Below are 7,586 nucleotides of genomic sequence, written 5' to 3'. Positions count from 1 at the left end.
AGAGAGAGAGAGAGAGAGAGAGAGAGAGAAAGGGAGAGAGACTGACCTAGTTCGAGAACTCTGAGTTAAAACCCTTTTCCTTTCTCGACAGTCTTTATGAAACTGGCAATTGTTCTCTAACAAGACCTTCCCAGGGAAATGTAGAATGGAGCGGAAGGTGGGGGTGAGAGAGTTAGGAGAGAAGATAGGGCAGGAAGAATAATCGGAGGAGGGGAATTAAGGCAGTTGGTGTAGGGAGATAGGCTTGATAGAGAGAGTGGTGCGGTGGGAATGAGCATTTGCAGGTTGGTGGGCGATGGGTAGAGGTGGATAGAGCAGCTGGAAGGCAGAGCAGTTCTTGGACATAGCATCGGTTGCTCCATTTAGAGCCTGGCTCTTCCTGGTCCATTTTCACTTCCGCTGCAAAGTTGATCTGGTCCTTGTGCCATGCCAACCTCATTCTTTCCTGCCCGTTGCCCATTTTTGGGGAATGCTCTCCCCCAAGGTGTCCGGGTGAAAATCCCCTAGGCCCCTCAGGAATAAGCTGTGCTTTACAGTTGATATGCCTCTTGCACACTCATTCCCCGGTATGCCCTGGTCACATCTAAGTTATCTTCTCCCCAAAGGCCCTTCAGATTTGGAATGCATTTCCTGGCGAAGCCCGAAGTTCCCCCGGGACATTAGACCCGGCGAGAGGACCCTTCTACATTTCTTTCCTTCTCTGAGCAGCTAGCCTGGCGCTCCCCTCCGCTGGACCCTGGGTGTCAACCCCCTCTCGGCTCTTTCATTCCCAGTTCTAGTGACGCGGAAGTGCGTCAACGCTGGGCTCACCGCAGGCACTTGGGGTGCGCTTATTGGAAAGATAGCAACCTTGGAGGGAGTGCTGCATGTGTTTCCCAAAGAGAGAGGGTAGGGGACGCAGATGGGGAAGGACAGGGCTGCAATAACGGATCCCGCGAAGGAAGGGTCAAGCCAATTCCGGGTAGTTCGTAGTCGTGCTTGTCTTTGGGCCATGCTGGTGGGTGTTTTTGTCCGCCTGGAAAATCAAACTGAAAGGCATATAGCGTGTATGGAAGGATAGTTTTGGACATGTGGATTTGCTTGTACAGTGCTGGTGTCAGAGAAAGAGGGTAGGGTATATGGAAAATGGTACTCTGTTGGCAAGATCTAGGTAGAATGAATAAAATAACCGGTTCATTGTTGAATTACAGCTGCCATCATTTGAGGAAGAGGAGGGGCTACTTTGGGTGTATGGTCAGGATGGCCGAGCGGTCTAAGGCGCTGCGTTCAGGTCGCAGTCTCCCCTGGAGGCGTGGGTTCGAATCCCACTCCTGACAGTGTAAGTTGTCTTTTTTATGTCCCTCCCACTGTGGTCCCTCGGTCTCCCTGCCACCCTTCGAGAGGTCTCTGACTCCACGAACACAACCTTCTTTCTCCCCATCCTACTTGCTCTCATATGACAGACCTATATAAACTTGCGTTTGTTTGAATGTCTGGAGAAGGCGGCCCATTTCAGGACCCAGTTAGATCTTGCGAAAGGATAGATAGAAGAGAAGCGCGCTCTTGAACGTCTCTACTCCTTCGACTCTCTCCCCCATTACGACTTCAGGACATTTATCAGACTTTCCGGGAGTAGGAAACTTAAGAGCAATAGCAGGACGAGAGGGGGAAGACGTATGTATGTAGGAGAGGAAGAAGAAGGAGAAAAGTTAGAAGAGAGGAAGGCAAGCGGAACGTGGCAAAAATTCTAGGTTAAAGGAAAAGAGTGTGTCCAAATTTGGGTACTGAACCAGTCTACTCGGAGTCTTTCTCATGTTTACCAAGATCAGGGGTAGAGCTAGAATTCACATAGAGTCGCGCATGGGTGGTTCAGTGGTAGAATTCTCGCCTGCCACGCGGGAGTCCCGGGTTCGATTCCCGGCCCATGCATCCGTCACTTTTAAAGCACAATATCCCCATTCTAACTCTTAACCCTTCGTCAACATAGGCTTCATTTACACTCCATTTGGACAGCTAAATGCTTGCCATCCAGAGGATAAGAACACCTAACCTCTTTGGAACCATCATCTCCTTTGGTCCTCTAGCATTCGCCATCTCATCCGCATTTACGTAAAGAGGCAAGAGAAAAATCTGATTACTTGGCTGGGAAAGACACCTCTGGCAAAAGCTGGTTTTTCCCCCCTCATCTGACCCCAACAATCTTCTCCAGCTCCTCAGTTTCTCCCCTACTCGGAGTTTTCCAGACAGACAGTGATGGAGAGCGGAACTGATTCTTGTACGGTCGTCACCGTACTCCAGTTTTTCATCAGCCCTAGGGGCTAGGCTCTGGGGACAGGGGAACGGAAGAATTTTATGAATGGGAAATCAAAGTGCTCAACCGTGAGAGAATCCACTTCATTAAACTTTCAAGTTCTGTCTTACTGTTCTTCCTGGAGCATGTGCACAACTACAAATTCGAACTCTCTCGGGGGGCAGGAGGAGGCTTGACAAAAGGGAAGACTGTCAAAACCCCATGTCCTGTCCCATGACCCAAATCCCAAGGCTTGGAACTCTCTTTTAGTCTCCTTATCTGCTATTTCCTTAATTAACTCTTCAGCTCCCATTGAGCACTAACCTCTTTGCTGACCTTTAGTCTATCTCCGTCTATTCGACATTTTCGAAGCAGAAGTCCCAGCTATCTTAACTTCCCCACGTCCAAAACTGATCTCTTGATCTTTCCCCTCAAGTTTTCCTCTTTTCCTAACTGTAGGGCAGTGGTTCCCAAACTTTTTTGACCTACCGCCCCTTTTCCAGAAAAAATATTACTTAGCCCCCTGGAAATTAATATTTAAATTTTTTAATAGTAATTAATAGGAAAGATAAATGCACCTGTGGCCATCACCGTTCTCCTGGATCGCTGCAGCACCAAAGTGGGGTAGCGCCCACTTTGGGAATCACTGCTGTAGGGGGCAGGGTACCACCAATTTCCCGGGCATCCAGGCTAATAACATGCATCCTAAACTTTTCATTCTCTCTCTTCCCTCCAAACCCCATAGGCAATCACTTGTTGAGTCCAGACCTTTCTATCTTCCTAAGATGTCTCCTGTTTACCTCCATAGAGGAGGAGCGCTCATCCCATGCGTCCTTTTCGCTAGCTTGTACTCTGTCTTTCTAGAGGACAGTGCAAGACCAACTTTTGCCAAAGGCCTGGGCACTAGACGCTGTGGAAGGGAGGGGAGGGGTTCTTTTATAGTTTGGCCTTTCTGGTTCTCAGTTCAATAAGTGAATTCCACCTAGCTCTCCTCCAGCAGCCACTGAGTGAGATTCCACGACAAGAGAAGTGTGGTAATGCTGACATGGTAGGGCTTTATAGGAGCAACCAAGGAGTTGTACTTCTCAAAATGAATTTTGCATGGGCCGGGAATCGAACCCGGGCCTCCCGCGTGGCAGGCGAGAATTCTACCACTGAACCACCCATGCTGCTCTTTTACAAGTTTGTCCCTTCCACTTGAAATGTCTTGGAAAGCTTCCAACGATCACTTGGCAAGATAAAATGCAGGGCACTGAGGTCTTCCCTGGAGTTGAACTGTCAAGCATTCAAATTCTACTCCAGAGGATCACAACTCCACTGGACTGGTCTCCTGGACTGGTCTCATTGTTCTAATGCAAAACGCGTTTGCCTAAAAGACTATTTTAAGGAAAACTCATAAGAGGCAAGTGCTTTACACGGAGGTTAGAAGAAGCGAGATAACAACACTCTAAAGATCTCTCCGAAGAACTTTGGCATCAATTGTGAGACAAGGACGACCCTGGCACAGGAGCAATATCAAAGAAAGCGCTGCACATTATGAAAAAAGCAGAATTTCAGAATTTCCTCCAAAGAAACGTGAGATCCACAAATTAAGAGACATTTCCATCCCAAATGTTCATACCAGCTCTTTGTGTCCGATCTATGGTAGAGCCTTCCGAGCTCATATTGTTTATCTGCGAGTTGATCTTCCAGTTTCAATTCTCTCTCTATTCCAATCCAATTTCTTCTAAACTGTTTAACTGATCTAAGTGAAACTCAAGTCTGGCCATATCTCTGCCCTTTTCATTCAGCAAACTCCAGTAGTTGCCTATCGCCCACCTAGAGGATCACATATACAATTCTCTGTTTTACTTTTAAAGCCTTCATAACCTGGCCCCTTCTGCTCTTTTAGCCTTTACACCTTACTCTCTTCCACTTACCCATCTCCCCTACTCACCGAATTTCCCCTGGGAATCTGCCTGGAACTCTGCCTCCTTATCTCTGCCTTCTAGCTTCCCTACCTTTCCTCAAGTCTCAGCTAAAGTCCTACCACTTGCAAAAAAGCCTTTCCCCCATTCCTTAATCATAGTCTGAGACTACTATGCAATACAGCCCGCATGTTTTTGATTGTATGTAGTTGTTTACCAGTAGTGTCCCTCTACAGACGGTTAGTTCCTTTGGAGAAAGGATTTTCTTTTGTCTGACTTTCTATCTCTTGAATTTAGCATAACGCCTGACTTAAGAGTCGGCACTTAATAGACATTTACTGATTCATGAGTTTTTGGATGTCTATAGATTGTGTAGAGAATCAGACTTGTAGACACATACGTGCAAAAAAGGCATTCACATTTCCTTGCTTTGTTTTCCTGTAAGTGCGTTGAAAAAGGACAATGAATTCGATCCATTTTGGAAAAGGGAGAGATTGGTTGCCTTCGATCCTCTGTTGAAATCTTATTGAAAGAGACGGAATGCCAATAGATGAGTAGGTCCTTCTGAAGTTGGATTTCCATCTTTGGAGGATGGGTGAGATCCCAGATCCTCTGAAATTCGTAAGTATAAGTTCTGTCCCACTATCGGTTCTCACGGGGATAAAAGGTCCTCGAAAGCGAAGGTTGGGGATTTTTCCATTTGGAATTCCAAGGGTGCACTAACATAGGGAGAGACTTTGCACAAAGTGGGCATTCAATTGTAGTTAATTTGAAGGGAAGTTTTGGGCTGGAGACCCAGGATCCAGCCTGAACTGAACCAGAAGGCTTCTCGAACTTGACTGACTGGACAGCAGAGCTGCTGAAAACGGCTGCGAATGCTGGTCAGCAAAACGACTTTCCCTGACCGGGAATCGAACCCGGGCCGCGGCGGTGAGAGCGCCGAATCCTAACCACTAGACCACCAGGGAAGATACTGGACACTTCTCTTCTTCCTCATTCAACACAACACTGACCTGCAACCTCATTTATTCAGCTTTTCCTGGTTTCATTGAACCCATGTTCGGACCCTTCTGAAATAATTACTTGATGACTAAAACTATTAAGTTTTTCTAAGGCCCTACTAAATCATATTAAGTCTCATTACTAGCTCGTTTAAGAGGCATCGAAATGGTTTGGAACCTGGAAAACATATCTATTGGAAGCAACATCTTTGGAAATGTCTTAGAAACTAGGACCCTAGAAGCAAGTATCATTAACTAAAAACAATAGCCCGATTAAGGATACTGAGGTGCTGATTCAGAGTGCATTTCTCTCAATTTAAGTAGATCAAACCCAACAATTTGTGGCCAATGGTTAAGGACAGATGTCTTTGACCCAAAATTTCCACCATTTCCCAGAAGTAGACAGCTCCTCCTGTTATGGGTGGTATGATGCTTCTGGATTGGGCCTGATAAGAGAGATGGCCCAAGGTCCTCAGATGCTATAAGGGACCTAAACTGAGTAAGGATGGGAAGCCCAAGTGAACACTAAGGTTGAGGTAGTGAACACCAGGTCCCACAAATATTTGCAGCTCAGTTGAGCACCAGTTCCCACCTACAGTGCCCAGGACTAAGTGACTAAGTGAGAAGCTGTGAACTAAATCACACAGTTTCTCTGGTTACTTGTCTTGGGGTTGAGTTAATGAATAGATGCTAATGATGAGGATAGATGTTGATAATAATTGGACAATATGATGACTTCGACTTAGCTAAAGTATTCTCTTTCCCCTTTAGATGCAAGAATATTAGACTGATCTTTAGGATAATAATAGCCTTCGCCTAAATAAGTTTTAAGAATATAATTATAATAAACTCAGGGGAAGGATCAAGGTTGAGGAAGAAGGTTTTGGGAATCTATGCTAAACTATAGATGATTAAGTTGGACAATCAATTGATAATCTGGTTGCATCTGTTGGCTGGAGAGGTACCTTTTCCTCTTTGGCCCCGGTCAAGCCAGGCCCCTTGGCCCTGACCAGGCTGTGTGGGTTTGATGATGTTCTTCTTGATAATGAGATAGTTGGTATACATCTTTCAGCTCTATTCAGTCTTTGATGACGTGGTAATCAATGAAAACAGGATACAGGTAACTTGAGCAGATTGATTGGCCTACCACCACCCAGGGTCCCCTTCTCATAACTGAGAGAACATTTGATTCAGCTCCTGCCTTTTTATAGTGCTGGCAGCAATTGCCTTTTGCCCCTTGACTCATGGCATCTGGGTAAGTTCCAAATTCTAAACTGTTGGTTGTCACTCATCCTGTTCTCCATTTTCTTATCAGAAATTGATATTACACTCCCAAGACTCCTGACTTGGATGCATGTTGAGGAGAAAGCAAGATTTCTTCTTTTTCTTCTTTTTACCTTGCATTTTTTGGTGCCTTTCTAGAGAGTCTTCTTTGTACAATCTTTTTCTCTTAATGTATCTCTTATCCCCGAGTCACTTGTGCCTAATTAAAAATTGTAACCCTCAAAGGTTTTAGGAGGAGGCCAAGGAATGGATCAAACAAATCAGTGAGATCAAAACTATCATTTTATCCTACATTTCCCACTAGTGGCTCTAAAGAACTATATTTTAGTCTTATATAATACTTCCAGGGAATTTTATCAAGTGGAGGATTATGGAAAAGTTATCATAGTTATGGAAATAATTTTCATTATTTTACATTTTATAAGATGGAAAAATGTGCACATCTTCTTCCCTTGAGGGGGCAGAGTATCATGTTCTGGAATATGTTTCTGAAATAAAATGCATCCACTCATTCCTGATATTCACCTGATATTAAAATGACCTTCCATATGATTATGTAAACTGTTCTCTGAAATTTTTTTTACTATGTTACTTTCCCAATTACATGTAATAACAATTTTTTGGCATACATATTCTGAATTATAAGATCCAAATTGTCTCCCTCCTTCTTTTCTCAATTGTAAGCAATTTGATTTCCGTTATATATGTGTTATCATGTAAAATATACTTTCAAATTGATCATTGTTATAAGCAAATACTCATATTAAACCAAAACCCCAAAATAAAAATGCAAATAAACTAAAGTGAAAAATAGTATGCTTTGATCTAAATTCTGACTCCAACAATTCTTTCTTTGGAGGTGGATAGCATTTTTTTGTCATAAGTTCTTCAGAATTGTCCTTTATTATTATATTATTGCTGAGAATAGTTAATTCTTTTATCATACAATATTACCATTATTGTATACAATGTCCTCCTAGTTTTGCTTATCAGTTCATGTAAGTCCTTCTATCTTTATTTTTCTGAAATTATTCTGATCATCATTTCTTATAGCACAATATATTTCCATCACCATCATGTCCACAATTTGTTTATCCATTCCCAAATTGATTGACATTCCTTCCA

At 43.7% G+C, this 7,586-nt stretch overlaps 4 non-coding genes across 4 annotated transcripts; 2 read left to right on the top strand and 2 right to left on the bottom strand.

Moving 5' to 3' along the window:
* Positions 1-1,233: 1,233 nt before the first annotated feature.
* TRNAL-CAG lies at positions 1,234-1,316 on the top strand. Its single transcript has one exon. It is a non-coding gene; the product is annotated as a tRNA-Leu (tRNA).
* Positions 1,317-1,837: 521 nt separating this feature from the next.
* TRNAG-GCC lies at positions 1,838-1,908 on the top strand. Its single transcript has one exon. It is a non-coding gene; the product is annotated as a tRNA-Gly (tRNA).
* A 1,459-nt stretch (positions 1,909-3,367) lies between these two features.
* Positions 3,368-3,438, bottom strand: TRNAG-GCC. The gene has a single exon. It is a non-coding gene; the product is annotated as a tRNA-Gly (tRNA).
* A 1,634-nt stretch (positions 3,439-5,072) lies between these two features.
* On the bottom strand, positions 5,073-5,144 carry TRNAE-CUC. The gene has a single exon. It is a non-coding gene; the product is annotated as a tRNA-Glu (tRNA).
* Between the last annotated feature and the right edge of the window lie 2,442 nt (positions 5,145-7,586).

This window comes from Gracilinanus agilis, chromosome 4 (genome assembly GCF_016433145.1).
Source record: "Gracilinanus agilis isolate LMUSP501 chromosome 4, AgileGrace, whole genome shotgun sequence".
NCBI lineage: Eukaryota > Metazoa > Chordata > Mammalia > Didelphimorphia > Didelphidae > Gracilinanus > Gracilinanus agilis.
The sequence above is the reverse complement of the archived record's forward strand: the minus strand, read 5'-3'. Positions and strand labels throughout refer to the sequence as shown.